This window comes from Saccopteryx leptura, chromosome 3, assembly GCF_036850995.1.
Source record: "Saccopteryx leptura isolate mSacLep1 chromosome 3, mSacLep1_pri_phased_curated, whole genome shotgun sequence".
NCBI lineage: Eukaryota > Metazoa > Chordata > Mammalia > Chiroptera > Emballonuridae > Saccopteryx > Saccopteryx leptura.
In genome coordinates this window covers 323,247,140-323,267,069 of record NC_089505.1, presented here as the reverse complement: position 1 = coordinate 323,267,069, position 19,930 = coordinate 323,247,140, and the positions used below count along the sequence as shown (strand labels likewise).

The 19,930-nt window shown below is 36.7% G+C and overlaps 1 protein-coding gene across 4 annotated transcripts in view; it reads left to right on the top strand.

The window, feature by feature from the left end:
- The window catches only part of SNTG1 (syntrophin gamma 1), a 587,020-nt gene that overhangs the window by 173,947 nt on the left and 393,143 nt on the right, over nucleotides 1-19,930 (top strand). For 2 of the 4 annotated variants that reach the window (XM_066379069.1, XM_066379068.1), the window contains one exon: nucleotides 1,645-1,720. The exons of the other annotated variants lie outside the window; for them this stretch is intronic. The gene's annotated coding sequence lies outside the window, so the exon portion shown is untranslated. The remainder of the gene's footprint in view (nucleotides 1-1,644; nucleotides 1,721-19,930) is intronic. 4 annotated transcript variants of the gene reach the window in all.

Below are 19,930 nucleotides of genomic sequence, written 5' to 3'. Positions count from 1 at the left end.
AATCAGAGTGTTGGCCAGGCTGCGTTTTTATACAGAGCTCAAAATCTTTTCCAGTTTCATTTAAGTCACTGGCACAATCCAGTTATTTTTGTTTGTGGTACTGATTTCTCCATTTTCATGTTGTATGTCAGCCACTATTTGTTCTGATCTACTAGAAGCCACTTTCTAAAGAACTTAAGCATGTGGCCATCTCCCATCAAAGCAGCTTCCTCAAAACCAGCATGAACATCTGTATTAGCTTGAATCTCCTAACTTTGTAAGAGCTCTCGCTTGACCATGTCTGAGTGCCCAAAACAATCTCCCTCATATTGGTTAGCTAAAAATTAACTGGTTTGAGAGGTTACAGCTTCAAGATCCCTTCACCTTTGCCATTTAATGGAAACTCACCATGGGAGTAAAATACTTCATAGTGACAAGTTCAGTTTACAATCACAGAAAGGGACAATACAGAGTGTTCACCAAAAGTCAGGAAACCAGGAGCCATTCTTGAATTTTCTATTATGGTCCAGAAGCTTATTTTCTAGTTTAGGGTTCCCAACTTGGCTAACTTTCAGATTTCTCTGAGGAGCTTATTAAAAAGTCATATTGAAAAACCTCTGAATAAATCCAAATCAGATTCAGAATTAGAATGTACCTACTGAATCTAAAATGCGCTTTGCTTAGCTATGCAGATAACTGCTATGGAGCCAGCTGTGTTCCCCTGGAAATTCTCTTGATAATCACTGTTGTCTTAAATATGACTTCTTACTTGATTATTATTTTATTTAAATGTTAAAGTAGTTTTAAAACTATGTTTAAATTCATAACACAGATAACATAAATGTGATCATTAAAAATTAAGTGGCAAAAAGAGAAACATCATTCTAACATATATAATTTTCAATCTGTTACTCAGGCTTGATTTATATAGGTGTCAAACCCCTCTTCTTTCAGCATAAAGCTGAGTTAATAGGTATGTCTCATTAAAAATAATAATTGCTACTTGGCATCAAGTCAATACATGATTCCTCACAAGGAAGGCTTTTTTTATTTTTTAATTCTTTTTCTTTTAAGATTTTTTATTTATTCATTTTAGAGAAGAGAGAGAGAGAGAGATAAGGAGGAGAAGCAGGAAGCATCAACTCCCATATGTGCCTTGACAGGTTAAGCCCAGGGTTTTGAACTGGTGACCTCAACATTCCAGATGGCGCTTTATCCACTGTGCCACCACAGATCAGGCACAAGGAAGGTTTTTAAATATATATTATTGATAATTTAAACTTGGAATTCTTCTAAAAGCTAAAGTATTGCCAATTTAGATTGGAATGTCAACACTACCAATAACAATTCTGGGCAAACTATCAAATAACCTTTTTGCACTTCTTTTAAAGCCAATTTCCCCAAACTGTGTTTTATAGAAATTAATTTTATAACAGCCATTTGGGGAAAACTTATTATCCTATTTCAGCCTCTTGATAATTCACAGCCTTTGAGTTACTCTTAGAAATTACCAAGAAAATGTGGTAAATTTGTATATGACATAAGTGTAAATGTGATACATGTCTTCCTTATGGATAAAATGAATGTTTCAGTGTATAGATTATATTGTATCTATTTTCAATATTCACAAAGATTTTTATTTTTGTCTTCATTATCTGTATCTAGACTACTCTTCAGAATGTTGAGATTGCCAGAGAAGTGACTTTGGATAAAAGAAAAATATTACTCTTCCTAAACTCAAGTAAGATCATTACTTTTCAATATGCCATTGTGAATAAACTAATAAAAAATTACTCTCTCTCTACATTTTCATAAGTTATTTTCCTTAATATAAAGCTTTATGAAGCTTCTTTATCAGTTCTAGAATAATATCAACCTTTAAAAAAAAAACCTCCTGGTGTGGGGAAAGTAGCACCATTTCAAATGCATGCCAATGTTTAGTGTTTGGACTGTATTTGAATATATCTTCCTACCATATTCATTTAAACAACTGTATTGGATTTCTTGTTACTTGAATGAGCATCGTTCAGAGAAATGAGCAACATTAATCAGTTTTTCAAAAGCTTACTTTATGGTTAGAGATCCTATGACTCATTTTCAAGCTGAGAACTGATGTCAGGCAGTTAGTGAATGCTGGAGTCCTGCAGAAAGTATAGATATGCAATTATCTATCCAAAGAAGGGTCTTGGCAAAGTGTTTCTTAAAATGCTTCACAACACTAGAGCATGGGGGACTATTACATTCACTTTTGTTTATTCAGAACAAAGGATAAAAAGTGTGAAATTGTAAAATAAGTTAAGTATAATTGCAGAAATGGAGCATGAGTCAATATAGTCAAATTAGAAGATGTGTGACATTGGTGCTAAGATGAGTGTTCCTTTTGTAATGACTAAAGCTCTTTAGGCTATAAAGATCAGAACTTGACTTCCAACATTTTGGATTGAAATCACTAAATTTATTTTTTTAACAAATTGTTACAGTATTTCTGAGTTTTTACTTTCTGACAGTACAAGGTTTTCCAATGTGATTTTATTGAGAATCATAAAACCCATTGTCATCTATTATGTCTAAATGAATGCTTATATTAAAAGTCTATGTGTACATATTGTATAAAATTATATTTAACATAATATTAAAATGATAAGAATTATTCAATATGTATTATATATTTATATGTTGTAAAAATCACAGAATTTTAAAACTGGATACACCATTGCAGAAAGCTAATTATTGGGGTTCTTGATTTATTCTCAAAGATTTTGGTAAGGTTTAGAGGGATTTAGGATCATAAACAATTAAGTCTATATTTTTTCTGTTATTAAATATTCTATTAGATATGGAAGCCGTATTGTGCAAATTTGTCATAGTAACACCCAGATAAGGATGGGTTGCTAATAGAACAATTGTTCTTTACTCAACTAACCCTTATCCCTACCCATCTGAATCCAGGTAGATATTTTCTTATAAATTAAACATGGCATTCTCATTATTTGAATAAACTCAGAAAATTCTAATGCATAGTTTTCTAGGAAGCAATAAGAACACATTCTTGTGCACCATAAGTGCTGGATTATATCCAAAATTTTAAAACAATTTTTTATAGGTAGGCCTTTCTTTGTTGTTATAACTTTTCTTCAATTAAAATTCCATAGAGAAGTTTAATACAGAACAGAGAGGAGAAAGTGCCATTTTTTATAATAAAAAATGTGTGGGTGCCCAAGAACTATCTGTTCTTTCTACTACTGTCTTTCCTTATCTTTGAATCTATTTTTCATTCCTCCAAACCTTCCACCTTGATGGACATTTATATTTCCTGAAACCTGTGCCTCCTTGGCTTCGCAGAATTTCATTTTGAAGTTTATAGGAAATAATTAACTAAATAGAGACAGAGAATGAACTTTAGAGATGGAAACCATTCAAATTATGTGGTGTTAGCCATAAATGGCAATGTTATTGCCCTACAAGAGGTGGTCATTTATTACCTACTTAGAATATCCCAGTATCAGATGTTGCTCTGTATGCTTTCATTTCACCATTGAGCTATCATATAATGTAAACCATGACAGAGTCCAAAGAAAGTTTACATATAAATGAAGAGAGAAAAGCAGTAGTAAGTAGAGTAATGACAATTCATTTGAAAGGTACTTTTTCTTCCTCAAAGCAGTTTCTTCAGTAATCATAGAATAAATATATTTTACTAAAATATATCTAGATGCATTTGATGCATTTCAAATATTTTTTTCTTTTGTTAAGTGTATATCTTTGCCTCTTATTTATTTTGTTTTTTTTTTTTTAGAATTCAGCATACTTTATGGAGAAGTAAGAAGTTTGAAATGATTTTGTTTTGAAAGAAAATAAATAAAGAGGAAGAATAGTAAACAGTTTTAAACATGTAACTTATCGATATTGCCTATTTTCTGATACTTGGCACATAAGAAGTATTTTTAAATTTCATGCTTCAGCATACACTGTTAGTGAATTTTTATAGTCACTCACCTGACCTATAGAATTTTACTTGCACATCTTATGTTTTATTCATGCTCATATTTGACCACATTTAATTGAAAATAACCCATGAGTAAGAGCAAACTAGATGTCTATTATGTGAACAGATAGATGTCTCAGCTGGATTGTCTGTCCCTGCATTTTTACTTGTTGAGTTCCATACTTAGCTAGAAGACAGCTCTGAATTTCTGGTCATTTTTCATTGCCAGAATAAAATTACTGTGATAGAAATACTTAATATTATATTTAAACAGGTAAATTCAATGCTATTGCTGTTTTGGGGGGCTTTGAGAATGCTTGAGGCATCTGACCTTGCACTTCGATATTTTCGTAGTCTATTCCCTCTTTAGAGCACACACTGCAACTTTCCACAAGATGCAGCTTCTGTTGGCTCATTTCTACCAGAATTGTTAACCAAATCATCAAATTTCCAATATTTTCAGGCATGTTTGGGATGTTAGAGCCACTGGCTACACTGGTAAACATTTATTTCAGATCTAGAAGGTTGAGGAGGTAAAAACTGTGCTCACCTCTTCTTAGGACTGCATCAAAATTGCAACTAAACTACACAATTACCATTATTGAGAACTATATACAATCAAGCCTCACCAGGTGGTTGCTCAGTGGAAAGAGCCTTGGCCTGGGACACAGAGAACTCAGGATTAAAACCCCAAAGTTGCCAGCTTGAGCATGGGCTCACCAGTTTGAGTGAAGGATCACTGGCTTGAGTGTGGGATCATAGACATGACCCCTTGATTGCTGGCTTGAGCTCAACATTGATGGCTTGAGCAAGGGGTCACTGCTTTTCTGTGGACCCCCAGTCTGGGCACATATAAGAAAGCAATCAGTGAACAAAGAAAGTGCCACAACGAAGAATTGTTGCTTCTCTTCCCTCTCTCCCTTTCTGTCTGTTTATCCCTATCTTTCCCTCTCTCCATCCAAGCCTGACAGTAGTAGCAGCCAGCCACAGTTTGCAGCATAGCCTCTTCTAGGCACCTCCAAACCAAGCACAAGTGGCAACTATTTGCAGATCATTTTCTAGCTCATGCCAGGATGGGCACAGACAATGGCTGATCTTCTATCACTCAGAAACCTTCTCAAGAGGCTCCAGAATCAACATACTCGGTGGCGAGCATCAGACCACACCAGATATTACCCAACCAGTTCCACAAATGACACACCCACAGAGAGGATTCAGTAAGCCCCAGAGACCTATTAAAATGAATCTTGCTCAGTGGCGTCACTCACTGTGCTACAGCTCTTACCATAGTAGTTATGGCCAGTCCTTTCAGTCTATCAGCCTGAGGGTATTTCCTCTCTTCTACATGCCAAAAGCAATCAAGGTTCAACTACAACAGAAGTATACACACAACCCACACAAGGGACACACGTGGAACACTCAGTTTAAGTGACCAAGGAGACTATGTTACTGGCCACTACACAGGCCACTTTAGCAAGACTTGAATATATAGCAGCTTTACCTAATACATAAAAACAAACACAGAGAAATGGCCAAAATAAGGAGACAAAGAATCATGTCCCAAGTGAAAGAACAAAGCAAAACTCCAGGTAAAGAACTAAACAAAATAGAGGCAAGCAATGTACCAGAAGCAAAGTTCAAACACTGATTATAAGTGTGCTTAATAAAATACAGAGAAGAGTAAATAAACTTAGCAAAATTTTCACTAAAAAGATAAGAAACATAAAAATGAAAACAGAAAACATTTTTTAAAAAGTCAGAAATGAAGGCCCTGGCCGGTTGGCTCAGTGGTAGAGCGTCGGCCTGGCATGCAGGAGTCCTGAGTTCGATTCTTGGCCAGGGCACACAGGAGAAGCGCCCATCTGCTTCTCCACCCCTCCCCCTCTCCTTCCACTCTGTCTCTCTGTTCCCCTCCTGCAGCCAGTGCTCCATTGGAGCAAAGTTGGCCCGGGCGCTGAGGATGGCTCCGTGGCCTCTGCCTCAGGCACTAGAATGGCTCTGGTTGCAACAGAGCAACGCCCCAGATGGGCAGAGCATCGCCCCCTGGTGGGCATGCCAGGTGGATCCCGGTCGGGTGCATGCAGGAGTCTGTCTGACTGCCTCCTCATTTTCAACTTCAGAAAAATACAAAAAAAATAATAATAATTAAAAAGTCAGAAATGAAGAATAAAATAACTGAAATAATGACTACATTAATAGTTAGATGAAATACAGGGACAAGTAAGCATTTTGAAAGACAAGGTAGCAGAAAACACCCAATTAAAATAGGAAAAAGGAATCCAAGAAATGAAGACAATTAAAGAACTATCCAGGCTTGACCTGTGGTGGTACAGTAGATAAAGTGTTGACCTGGAATGCTGAGGTTGCTGGTTTGAAACCCTGGACTTGCCAGGTCAAGGCACTTATGGAAGTTGATGCTTTCCACTCATCCCCTCTTCTCTTTCTCTCTTTTACTCTTTCTTTTTGCCCCTGCAGACTAAAATAAATAAAATTTTAAAAAATGAAATATATTTTACATAATATTGTATATATGTAATGTACATTAAATTTTGATTTGATACATTTATGTATTATAATATGATTGCTGTTGTAATGATAACATCTCTGTTACATTGCATTAGTATAATTTCTTTTTTTTGTGGTTAGAATAATAAGTTTCTAGTCTCTTAACAAGTCTGATGATTATAATATCAATACAATATTGTTGGGTGACATCAGAGAAATGGTGCCATGAGGAGGGCTTCTGATACCTTTCCCTGAAATTTCAACAAATTCAACAACTAGAGACAGAAAAACAATCCCAAAAGCATCTGAAATACACATATACCAAACAAAGGTACGATTCGGCGAAACGGTAGCTGAATATATAAACTACTCTGAAGAAAATAGGACAGAGAATGGAGTATTTCGCTTCCCTCACTGACCCAAAGAAGGTCTGTTTTCACTTGGAACTGAGAGGAAGGGGGAGGAAGGGCTAGGGCGGAGACGTTCAAGCTGAGAAGACAGTGATCCCGTGGCTCAACCCACACGGAGCGTGGAGCTAACACCAACAGCAAACCCTGGCACAGGTGGGCAAGTAGTTGCCTTGTTTACTCCCAGTATCATGGTCCATGAGCACGGACAGTGTACGAGTGGTTTCTTCTGGCATCCTGAGCGTGGGTGCCCGCATTCCCGGACAGAGGGGCTGGGTCAAAGACTGTCAGCAGTAGCCTTCTGCGTGGGCTACGGACCAGAGTCTCTGTGTAATCCCTGCTCCCTGAACAAAAACACGTGGGGAGTGCACGAAAGCTGGCTTCCCTATGCCCAGACCTCTATGGGCAGAGCACCTCCGCCAGCCATACAGGCTAACAAAGCACATTACCCAGGAAGAAAAAATAAGGAAGTGCTAGGGGGAGGGGTGCACAGGCAGCTTGCAGACAGCATTTGGAGAGCAGACCCACGAATTGGATCACTGAAAGGAGCCTAACCTGCAGTCTGCTCACTGTCCAGCTGACTTATGATGGCAGCGGCTCTGGCTGACAAGGTCTTCTTTCTCAAGTCTGCAATCTAAGAGAACCCAAAGAAGAGATGTGATATTTTGCAGGGCCTCTTGCTCTGCACGTGGCTGGGGCAACTTCCTGCCAGCTGATACAGGGTAAAAAACACATCCCTACAGAACAGACCTCAGAGAACACTGCAGAAGATGGGTAGGCTGGGCTGTAGGCTTCCTAACAGGGGAGAAGCCTGCAGAGAGCAGTCCCATGGAATGCTAAGGCAAATTTAGCTAGACATACCCGGAGAACTTTAGAAAGGAGCCTGAACAGAAGTCAGCTAACCCCCCTACCTGCTTAAGCTGGTGGCTCTGGTCGGAGCTTTCATACTCAAGGCTGTGCTCTAAAAGGACCTGGAGGAGGGACTTGACAACTTTTAAGACCTCCTGTTCTGCAGGCAGTGACTAGGGCATCTTCTTGCCAGCCAATACAGGTTATAAAGTGCAAAAAGCCTGGGGAGAGTGGTCCCACAAAGTGCTGATGCATACTAAACATGCCTGGAGGCTCATAGAAAGACACCTGGGGAGCAGTTAGCTCCCAGCCCTGACTGATTATGCTGGTGGCTCTGTCTGGCAAAGCCTTACCCAGAAACCTGTGTTGAGTGGGAATAGAGGAGGGATTTGGCAGTTCTTAGAGCCTCTTACTCTCCAGGCAGTGGCAGGGGCAACTTCACAGCTGGGTCACCAGGCTGCTGGTTCAGAAAGTAGAGACTTGGAGAGAGACTCTGGGCAAACAGACTCTCCCATTTTGGAGCCTGCAAATGCTAATATGCCCTGACTACCAATGAGACTGAGGCCTAGTATATGTCATCACCATAGTGACACATTAACTGCAAATCTCTGCCTAAGCATGCCATATGGGCAGAGCCTGAGGTACTAACCAAAAGAGAAAGAAGGAAAAACGAAGAAGATAACCTCTCAAAATCAGGAATAATCCACAGTCTCCATAACTTTTTCCACTTTTTTTTCTTTCATTTTTTATCTTTTTTTTTCTTCCACCTTGGTCCTTTTATCCTCTTTTCATCTTATTCTTTTTTTTTAATCTTGAACTTTATTACCTATAGGTGTTACATTTTTAATTCTATTTTCTTTTTTCTATGAGGGTTACATTCCAAAAACATTAACTCTCTCCTTTTTCTTTTCCTTTTCTCTTTTTTTCTCTCCCTCTCTCGGTTTCTTCTTTTCACTTTCACTTTTCCTCTCATTTGATCCTCACTCACTAACAAATAATTTTATTTTGGATTCATATTTTTTCTTTGTGGCATTTTGTGTGCATTTTACTTTGCTTTTTATCTCATTAGCATTCCCTTCAACCCCAGCTCGCCATTCTATGTAGTTTTTGTTCCATTTAATACAATAAAATTTTTTATTTCTCTTTTTTCTGTTTTTCTTTTTTCTCTTTCACTATATCACTCATTTGGTCATCATTTACTAATTATTTTATTCATGATCCAATTTTTTTTCTTGTAGCATTTTCTGGGTTCTTATCTCATTTTTTGCCCCTTTGTCAACTCAAGCCTTCCATTTTAGGTAGTTTTTGTTCCATTTAGCACAATATAATTCTCAGTTTTTTATGGTATTTTCTCAAAAAATAATATTTTTTTAAATTTTATTTTTTAATAAAAAATAAAATTTATTATCTTTATTAATTCTTATTAGTGTTATTAACAAAACAATCCTCCTATGCCATTAAGGAGAAAGAAATCAAATATCACATATACAAAAGACAGAGATGTAGCATAGATATATGAGGAAAACTCTATAGAAAAATTTTTCTTTTCTTTTTTTTTTTGTATTTTTCTGAAGTTGGAAATGGGGAGGCAGTCAGACAGACTCCCAAATGTGCCCAACCGGGATCCACCCGGCATGCCCACCAGTGGGCAATGCTCTGCCCATCTGGGGCATTGCTCTGTTGCAACCAGAGCCATTCTGGCACCTGAGGCAGAGGCCATGGAGCCATCCTCAGTGCACAGGCCAACTTTGCTCCAATGGAGCCTTGGCTGTGGGAGGGGAAGAGAGAAACAAAGAGGAAGAAGAGGGGGAGGGGTGGAGAAGCAGATGGGTGCTTCTCCTGTGTGCCCTGGCTAGGAATCAAACCTGGGACTCCTGCACGCCAGGCTGATGCTCTACCACTGAGCCAACCGGCTGGGGCCTTTTTTTTTTTTTTGAAAAATTTTTAATAGATTGTAAACCATGGAGTTAAATAACAGAGAATTTAAAATAGAAATCCTAAAAATACTAAGAGATGTACAAGAAAGCACAGAAATGCAACTTATGGAGCTCAAAAAACAACACAATGAACAGAAAGGAAATTAAAACTATGAAAACAAATCAAACAGAGATGAAAAACTCAGTTCATGAACTAAAAAACAAGGTAACAAGCTTAGCTAATAGAACAGGTCAGATACAAGAAAGAATTAGTGACATAGAAGACAGGAAACTAGAGGCACAACAGAAAGAAGAAGAGAGAGACTCACAAGTTTAAAAAAAACGAGAAAGCCCTACAGGAATTTTTGACTCCATCAAAAAGAGCAACATATGAATAATAGGTATATCAGAATGAGAAGAGAGAAAATGGAATGGAGAATATTTAAACAAATAATAGACGAGAACTTCCCAAGCCTGTGAAAAGAACTAAAGCCTTGAATTCAAGAAGCAAACAGAACACTGAGTTATCTTAACCCCAACAAACCTACTCCAAGGCACATCATAATAAAATTGGCACAAACCAACGACAAAGAAAAAATTCTCAAGGCAGCCAGGGAAAAGAAGAATACAACATATAAAGGAAGGCCTATTAGATTATCATCAGATTTCTCAGCAGAAACTCTACAAGCTTGAAGAGAATGGACCCCAATATTTAAAGTTCTGAAACAGAGAGGGACTTCCAGCAAAGAATACTATACTCATCAAAGCTCTCCTTCAAATACGAAGGAGAAATAAAAACATTCAAAGATACAGAAATGATGAGGGAATTTATCACTAGAAAACCCCTACTTCAGGAAATACTAATGGGGGTTTTCCAACCAGATACAAAGAACAAAACAAAACAAGACCACAAGTTAAAGCTCAACCAAGAACACAATAAAATCAAACTTAAACTGTGACAACAAAAACAAAAAAATGAAGAGGACGAAGATTATCACTAACAAAGGAGGATGGAGTGTAGAAGCACTCATGAGATAGTGTACTACAATGAACATGGTAGGTACCGTTTATATTACTTAATGGTAACCACCCTTGAAAAACCACCACAGAGGCACATGACTTTAAAAAAGTAGTAACAGAGGAAAGAAGTATGAATTACAACCAAACAAAAACAAATGATAGAAGAACAAAAGAGAAGAATCAAACAAGATACAAAACTAACAGAAACCAATATATAAAATGACAATGGGAAACCCTCAAGTGTCAATAATTACACTAAATGTAAATGAATTAAACTCACCAATAAAAAGACACAGAGTAGCAGAATGTATTTAAAAAATCCAACTGTATGCTGCCTACAAAAAACACATCTAAGCTACAAGAATAAAAACAAATTCAAAGTGAAAGGCTGGAAAACAATACTTCAAGCAAATAACATCCAAAAAACAGCAAGTGTAGCAATACTCATATCTAACTCATATCTAACTCAGTCTGAAACAGAGAGGGACTTCCAGCAAAGAATACTATACTCATCAAAGCTCTCCTTCAAATACGAAGGAGAAATAAAAACATTCAAAGATACAGAAATGATGAGGGAATTTATCACTAGAAAACCCCTACTTCAGGAAATACTAATGGGGGTTTTCCAACCAGATACAAAGAACAAAACAAAACAAAACCACAAGTTAAAGCTCAACCAAGAACACAATAAAATCAAACTTAAACTGTGACAACAAAAACAAAAAAATGAAGAGGACGAAGATTATCACTAACAAAGGAGGATGGAGTGCTGACTACAAGACAGCAAAGGTAATCAGAGACAAAACCAGACATTTCATAATGATTAAAGGGACATTGGATCAAGTAGACATAACACTTCTTAATATAAATGCATCAAACCAAGGAGCACCAAAATATATAAGACAGCAATTGACTGACCTAAAAACAAAAACTGACAAAAATACAATCATACATGGAGACCTCAATAAACCACTGACAGCTCTAGATCATTCATCCAAACAAAAAATTAATAAAGAAATATTGGCCTTAAATGAAACACTAGAAAATTGAATATGATAGACATCTACAGGATATTTCCTCCTAAAGTGCCAGAATATAAATTTTTCTGTAGTGTACATGGATCATTCTCAAAAATTGACCATATGTTGGGCCACAAAATTAACATCAGCAAATTCAGAAAAATTGAAATTATACCAAGCATATTTTTTCTGATCAGAAAGCCTTGAAACTAGAATTCAACTGCAAAAAAAGAGGCAAACAAACCCACAAAATGTAGAAACTAAACAACATACTTTTTAAAATTGAGTGAGTCAAAGAAGAAATAAGTGCAGAGATCAAAAGATACATACAGACAAACAAAAATAATACGACATATCAGAATCTCTGGGATGCAGCAAAAGCAGTAATAAGAGGGAAGTTCATATCACTACCGGACTTATTGAACAAACAGAGAGAGCCCAAGTAAACCACTTAAGTTCACATCTTAAGGAACAAGAAAAAGAAGAACAAAGAACTCAAAACCAACAGAAAAAAAGGAAATAATAAAAATCAGAGCAGAAATAAGTGAAATAGAGAACAGAAAAACTATAGAAAAAATTAATAAAACAAGAAGCTGGTTCTTTGAAAAGATTAACAAAGTTGGCAAACTCTTGTCAAGATTCACCAAGAAAAATAGAGAAAGGACTCATAAACAAAATCCAAACTGAAAGAGAAGAAATAACCACAGATATCATAAATATACAAAGAATTATTGTAGAATACTATGAAAAACTATATGCCACCAAATTTAACAATATAGAAGAAATGGATAAACTCCTAGAACCATACAATCTTCCTAGACTGAGTCATGAAGAAGCAGAAAGCCTAAACAGACCCATAAGCAGGGAGGAAATAGAAAGAACTATTAAAATCCTCCCCCAAAATAAAAGTCCAGGGCCAGACGGCTATACTAATGAATTCTATCAAACATTCAATGAAGACTTGGTTCCTATTCTACTCAAAGTCATCCAAAAAATTGAAGAAGAAGCAATACTTCCAAACACATTTTATGAGGCCAACATAACCCTTATACCAAAACCTGGCAAGGACAACACAAAAAAGAAAACTACAGACCAATATCTCTAATGAATACAGATGCAAAAATACTAAACATAATACTAGCAAATTGAATGCAACAACACATTAAAAAAAATAATACATCATGATCAAGTGGGATTCATCCCAGAATCACAAGGATGGTTCACATACATAAAACGGTGAACGTAATATTTCATATCAACCAAACAAAGAACAAAAACCACAGGATCTTATCAATAGATGCAGAAAAGGCTTTCAATAAAATACAACACAAATTTATGTTTAAACACCAACAAGGCCCTGGCCGGTTGGCTCAGTGGTAGAGCGTTGGCCTGATGTGCAGGAGTCCTGGGTTTGACTTCCGGCCAGGGCACACAGGAGAAGCGCCCACCTGCTTCTCCACTCCTCCCCCTCTCCTTTCTCTTTGTCTCTCTCGTCCCCTCCCACAGCCAAGGCTTCATTGGAGCAAAGTCGGACCAGACGCTGAGGATGGCTTCGTGGCCTCTGCTTCAGGTGCTAGAATGGCTCTGGTTGCGACAGAGCAATGCCCCAGATGGGCAGAGCATTGCCCCCTGGTGGGCATGCCGGGTTGATCCCGGAAGGGCACATGCGGGAATCTGTCTGACTGCCTCCCCATTTCCAGCTTCAGAAATATACAATAAATAAATAAATAAATAAAAATAAAACACCAACAAAATGGATATAGAAGGAAATATCTCAACATGATAAAGGCCATTTATGATAAACCATCAGCTAAAATCATATTAAATGGCATAAAACTGAGGACTTTTCCCCTTAAATCATGAAAAAGTCTGGGTTGTCCACTCTCTACATTCTTATTTAACATGGTTCTAGAAGTTCTAGCCAGAGCAATCAGAGAATAAAAAGAAATAAAAGGCATTCATATCGGAAAAGAAGAAGTAAATGTTTCACTTTTTGCAAATGATATGATCCTATCCATGGAAAACCCCAAAGACTTCACAAAACGATTACTAGAAATAATAAACCAATACAGTAAGTTCGCAGGATACAAAATTAATATACAAAAGTCCATTGCCTTCCTATATGCCAAAAATGAAACATCAGAAAACAAACTAAAATAAATAATTTCCTTTATGGTTGCAACAACAACAAAAATACCCAGGAATAAACATAGCAAAGAATGTTAAAGACCTATATAATAATAACTACAAAGCATTGTTAAGGGAAATCGAAAAAGATACAATGAAATGAAAAAATATTTCTTGTTCTTGGATAGGAAGAAAAATATAGTCAAAATGACCATATTATTCAAAGCAATATACAAATTCAATGGAATTCCCATCAAAATTCCAATGGCATTTTTTAAAGAAATGGAACAAAAAAATCATCAGATTTAAATGGAACTATAAAAAACTCCAAATAGTGCAAGCAATCATAATGGGGGAAAAAACGAAGCTGAGAGCATTACAATACCTGACTTTAAATTATATTATTGAGCCACGACAATCAAAACAGCATGATATTGGCAGAAAAATAGACCCTAAGACCAATGGAACAGAAGAGAAATCCCAGAAATAAAAACACATATATATGGTCAAATAATTTTTGATAAAGGGGCAAACAACACACAATGGAGAAAAGAAAACCTCTTCAACAAATGGTGCTGGGAAAACTGGAAAGCCACATGCAAAAGAATGAAACTGGACTACAGTTTGTCCCCTTGTACTAAAATTAATTCTAAATGCATCAAAGACCTAAATATAAGACCTGAAACAATAAAGTACATAGAAGAAAACATAGGTACTAAACTCATGGACCTTGGTTATAAGGAGCACTTTATGAATTTGACTCCAAAGGCAAGAGAATGAAGGCAAAGATAAATGAATGGGACCACATCAGACTAAGAAGTTTTTGCACAGCAGGAGAAACTGACAACAAAGGAAACAGACAGCCAACTAAATGGAAAATGATATTTTCAAACAACAGCTCAGATAAGGGCCTAATATCCAAAATATACAAAGAACTCATAAAACTCAACAACAAACAAACAAACAATCCAATAAAAAAATGGGAAGAAGACATGAACAGACACTTCTCTCAGGAAGAAATACAAATGGCCAACAGATATATGAAAAGATGCTCATCTTCATTAACTATTAGAGAAATGCAAATCAAAACTACAATGAGATACACCTCACACCTGTTAGATTAGCTATTATCAACAAGACAGGTAATAACAAGTGTTGGAGAGGCTGTGGAGAAAAAGGAACCCTCACCCACTGTTGATGGGAATGTAAAGTTGTACAACCACTATGGAAGAAAGTATGGTGGTACCTCAAAAAATTAAAAATAGAACTAGCATATGACCCAGCAATCCCTCTACTGGGTATATACCCCCAAAACTCAAAAACATTGGTATGTAAAGACACATGCAGCCTCATGTTCATTGCAGCATTGTTCACAGTGGCCAAGACATGGAAACAACCAAAAAGCCCTTCAATAGATGACTGGATAAAGAAGATGTAGTACATTTATACTATGGAATACTACTCAGCCATAAGAAATGATGATATCGGATCATTTACAACAACATGGATGGACCTTGATAACATTATATTGAGTGAAATAAGTAAACCAGAAAAAACTAAGAAGTACATGATTCCATACATAAGTGGGAAATAAAAATGAGACTCAGAGACATGGACAAGAGTGTGTTGGATACAGGGGTGGGGAGGGGAAGAGAAGGAGGGGTTGTGGGGAGAGGAGGGGCACAAAGAAAACCAGATAGAAGGTGACAGAGCACAATTTGACTTTGGGTGATGGGTGTACAACATAATCAAATGTCAAAGTAACCTGGAGATGTTTTCTCTGAACATATGTACCCTGATTTATTAATGTCACCCCATTAAAATTAAGTTAAAAAGTAATACAAATTGTTTTCCATATTCACTATACTGTATGTTGGATCTCTGGAACTTATTTACTACTAGTTGCATGTTTTTAACCTTAAACAACAACTCACCCATTTTCTCCATCTTTGAGACTCTGGTAACCACTATTTTACTCTCTGTTTTTATTGGTTAAGTTTTTTAGATTTTACATTACAATGTTTATCTTTTCTTGTTTGGTGCATAAATAATACATATTGAAGCTTCAAAGGCAAAAATATTTTGGTTGCCATTTTTTGAGTGAAAGAAAAAATTGTTTTAAATTTTCCCAGTTCAGATTTAAATACTCCTTTATGAAAATTATGAGTTATTTTTAGGCTAAATATTTTTTCTCATGAAACTTCTCAATGTGTTTTCTAATATTTTTAAAGGACTGTGAGTATTCAGTATTAGCAAAGCAAAGATCAATTTGAGATTGTTCATATTCTAGAGGATACTGGGTGACATTGATTTATTTGAGAATAATAAATGGCTTTCATAAAGTGATGAGTTTAAATAATATGCTTAGAAAATATACTCAGGTCTTGTTAACAATCATAGCTCTTAAATTAAACTACTGAGGTTAAAAGATTTTGAAATCATTCACTAGCTAGGAAAACTTAGACACATAAATCATAATGGTATGGAAATAATAAATAATATATGTAAAGTTCATAATGAAATGTCTATCAAATAAGCAAATAATATTAACAAATGAATTATTTTAATAATTAGGCCCTCGTCGGTTGGCTCGTGGATAGAGCATGGGCCCAGCGTGCACATGTTCCAAGTTCCGTGGCCAGGCAAGGCAGACATGAGAAGCGACTATCTGCTTCTCTTCCAGATTGGTTTGAGTGTCAGCCCTGAGTGCCGAGGAGAGCTCAGTTGATTTGCATTTCAGCCCCAGACAGAGGTTGCTGAGTAGATCCCAGTCAGGGCGCCTGCAGGATTCAGTCTCTCTATCTCCCCTCCTCTCACTTAAAACAATTTTTATTGGGGTGACACTGGTTAACATAATTATTCAGGTTTTACGTGTCCAATTCTATAACACATCTTTGTACACTACATTGTGTATTCACCCTCTCCTAGCCCCCAAGTCAGGACCTTATCCATCATCACTTACTATCCCTAAATCCTCCTCCATCTTCCCTTCCCAGCAATCTTCACACTGTTGTCCTTCTTCATGAGTTTTCTTTGTCTATTTTTGTTCTATCTCTCCACTTCCCTCACCCACACCCTCTCCCATGCCCAACAGCTGTCAGCCTGCTTTCCTTGTGTAAGTTGGTTTATATTTAGCTTATTATTTCATTTTGTTCATTAGATTCCACATATGAGTGAAATCATATAGTACTTGCCTTTCTCTGACTGGCTTATTTAACTGAGCTTAATGATTCCAGGTCCATCCATGCTGTCACAAAAGATAAGATCTTTCTTATGGCTGTGCATTTATTTTGTTGTGTAAATGTACCACAGTATTTTATCTACTTATCCACTGATGGGAATTTGGGCTTTTTTCCTGATCTTGTGTATTGTAAATAACACTGCAGTAAACATAGGGGTGCATATATTCTTCTGAATTAGTGTTCCAGGATTGTTAGACTATATTCCCAGAAGTGGAATCACTGGGTCAAAAGTTAGTTACATTTTAAATTTTTTGAGATTATCCATACTACTTTCTATAATGGCTGTACCAATCTACCTTCCCTCCAACAATGCATAAGTGTTTCCTTTTCTCAACAACCTTGTTTGTTGATTTATTGATGATAACTATTATGACAGGTGTGGAATAACATCCCATTGTGGTATTAATTTGCATTTTCTGATGACTAGCAACGTGAGTATCTTTTCATATGTCTACTGGCCATTTGTATGTACACTTCAGAAGAATGTCTATTTAGGTCCCTTGTACCTTATTTAATTATAGTGTTTGGTTTTTTGGTATTGAGTTTTAATAATTCTTTATAAATGTTGGATATTATTGCCTTCTTTCATATATCTTCTTTCATTCAGTGGATTGTCTTTTAATTTTGTTGATGTTTCCTTAAGTGTGTAAAAGCTTTTTAGTTTGATTTAGACAATTTTATTTTTCTTTTCTTGTATTTCCCTTGCCTAAGAGTCTATATCTGAACATATTGCTATGACATATGTCCAACATTTTAAAGTCTATTTTCCTAGGCTTTTTATAGTTTTATGTTTAATATTTAAGTCTTCAATCCATTTTGAGTTTATTTTTGTGTAAGGTGAAAAAAGGTTGTGTTGGGCAGATAAAATATATTATGCTCACTTTGTTAAAGACGGCGCTGCCCACGAGGAGGCCGTCACCCAGGTGATATTAATGTGTGTTGAGAATCCTTGTAGCCTGGGGCTTGGTTTTGGGATTAAGCCTTTCCTACCCTTTTTGATGTGGGGTGGCACAATCTAATCATGCCTCAGAGAAGTGACTTTGTATTAGAGACTTTCCTATTTTGTATATTGGATTAGAGGTTGTGAAGCTACAATATAAAATGGGGGCAGAACGAGAGTTTGCTCTCTTGGTTTCTGGGATGATTAGCATGAGAGAGCAGAGGGAGCAGAGCAGAGAGCAGAAAGAGGCCATGTGGCCAGAGAAGCAGCCAAGATGGCAGAGTGTTGAGTGAGAAGCCAGTTTGTGCAGAGTTTGTATCTGGGATATGGAAGGAGATGGGGAACTGAGGAGAATAAGGCTGGTGAGCTAGAAACCTTTGATTCTAGGAAACTCGGATAAGTCAATGGCTTTGTGAGCACTGAATGTGAGTGGGTTTTGGAGCCCAGTGTATGTTTTTACTTGCCCGCCGGGTGCAAGCTAGGATTAAAGAAAATGGCCTATCAGTTTTTGGCTCCTTTGTTTCTTTACCGACTGTCCGAATCCAATGCGAACCTGCATGGGCCAGCCAGCTGCTATGATGGTAGCCGTGGCTTCTGGCTTTACAGGTTGTCTATTTTTATTTTTTTCAAGTCTGCTAAATTTTCCCAACACAATATATTGAATAGATTCTCTTTTCCCCAATGTATGTGTTTCCTTCTTTGTCAAATTTTAATTTACTTTATAGGCATGGGTTGATTTCTGGGCTCTCTGTTCTGTTCCATTGATCTATATGTCTGTTTTTATGCCAATAACATGCTATTTAGGTTACTATGACTTTTTAGTATAGCTTGATATCAGGGAGTGTGATTCTTCCAACTTTTTTCTTCTTTTTCAATATTGCTGTGACTATTTGGAGACTTTGTGGTTCAATATAAATATTTGGAATACTATACATTCTAGTTCCATAAAATACACCATTGGTATCTTGATAGAAAATGCCTTAAATTTATAGATTGTTTTGGGAAACTTTTTTTTTTTTTTTGTATTTTTCTGAAGCTGGAAACGGGGAGGCAGTCAGACAGACTCCCGCATGCGCCCCACCGGGATCCACCCGGCACGCCTACCAGGGGGTGATGCTCTGCCCATCCGGGGCGTTGCTCTGTTGTGACCAGAGCCACTCTAGCGCCTGGGGCAGAGGCCAAGGAGCCATCCCCAGCGCCCGGGCCGTCTTTTGCTCCAATGGAGCCTCGGCTGCGGGAGGGGAAGAGAGAGACAGAGAGGAAGGAGAGGGGGAGGGGTGGAGAAGCAGATGGGCGCCTCAAAACTTTTTCTAAAACCAATGTACTCTTATTGATCAATGTCACCTGTTAAATTTAATTTTCTAAATAAAAAAATGAATGTTAGTTTTCCTATTTATGAACCTGGTATATGCTTCCACTTGCTTGTATCTTCTTCAGTTTCTTTCCTCAGTGTCTAATAATTTTCTGAGTACAGGTCTTTAAATCCTTGCTTAAATTTATTTTGTGGTATTTTATTCTTTTTGAAGCAATTGTAAATGGTATTGTTTTCTTGTTTACCCTTTCTAATAGATCATTATTGGTGTATATAAATGCAACTAATTTCTGGATATTTATTTTGTATCCTGCTACATTACTGAATTTATTTTTCAATTCCAGTAGTTTCTTTTTTTTGGTGGAATTATTAAGGTTCTCAATATACAGTATAATGACATTTGTAAATAATCATAGTTTTAATTCTTCCTTACCAATTTGGATGCTTTTTCTTTCTTTATTCTTCATATTTGGTTGCTGTGGCTGGGATTTCCAGTAATATATAGAATAACATTAATAATAGCAGATAACCCTGCCTTATTCTTGATTTTAAGGAGAAGGCTTCTAGTTTTTGCCAGTGAGTATGATGTTGACTGTGAGTTTGCCATATATTGCTCTTATTACATTGAA